Source organism: Seriola lalandi, unplaced genomic scaffold (genome assembly GCF_002814215.2).
Source record: "Seriola lalandi dorsalis isolate HSWRI2012SDOR001 ecotype SW California unplaced genomic scaffold, Sedor1 jcf7180002054954, whole genome shotgun sequence".
Lineage (NCBI taxonomy): Eukaryota > Metazoa > Chordata > Actinopteri > Carangiformes > Carangidae > Seriola > Seriola lalandi.
In genome coordinates this window covers 923,901-925,019 of record NW_019525505.1, presented here as the reverse complement: position 1 = coordinate 925,019, position 1,119 = coordinate 923,901, and positions in this window count along the sequence as shown.

Below are 1,119 nucleotides of genomic sequence, written 5' to 3'. Positions count from 1 at the left end.
CAATGTGAGAAGAGGATGGTTCATGCTTTGGGAAACAATGACTTGTTTTTATGGTGGAGAATGAGTTCCTTAGTTTGTGTGTGTCTGTTTGTGTGTAAAAGAAGAGTGGGTGTGTCATGCAAAAGGCTTTTGGTGAAGAAAATGGAGCAGAAAATTACTGTTGACATGTTGCAGAGGCATTTTATTAGAGCAGAATGACAGATACCAGGAAATGTTTTCCCAAGAAAAGACCTGAGGTGGTGCAAAACATGGCTGCTCGTCATTCAGTCAGTCTATTGATCCAATTTTCTGAACAAATGTGTATAATGTGTAGTCTTCTGATATCTTGCCATGAATGTTTGCAAAGTACTGATGGCCTATTTACCTTCTTTATTACCTGAAGTGAAAGTGACATTAGCACCAGCCTTACAGCTCATATTTCTTCTCTGTTTTTCCAGGAAGCCTCAATGAGAATTTCTAACAGACAGCGATTTTATCATGGTCATGAAACTGAAACTGTTGGATGTTATCAATACTTAAGACTATGGTTAGATAGCAGACTCACTTTTAAGAGCCATGTGAACACCTGTAAAGCAAACTGAAGGTACAACTGGATTGACAAATCAGGTGTAGCACAGTACCATTACTGTTATTACTCACATTATATGTTATGTTATAGATCCCCCCACCCGCCCAACCACCCATACACACTCACGCACACACTCTATCCCCAGCTCCTGTTCCCATCACACTCCCACTATCTTTGTATAACATAAGGGAATTCTAAATTTTAGAAAATGATGCTCTTTGATTTAAATTTAAAGAGAGCCCATCAGCCCATGTTAGTTTTGGAGGACGTGAAGGAAAACTGGGAAAGTTACAGTGTCTTATTTGAAAATATCTGAAACAATGAGATTGAGGTAGTCCAAATGTTGACGTTAGATAAGAAAAACTGGAGAAAACCCCATCCACACATAAATCTTGAAAAGGTCTTGATACCTTTTCTTTAACACTGAGAAAACGTTGACTCTAACAATGAAGGGGGAAATAAATAGTTATTACAAATTGGAGCCAAGGTTGATGCAGATAAGAACCTAAAATAATGTCTAAATTGCTGCCAGATCTTTAGAGTGGTAAAAA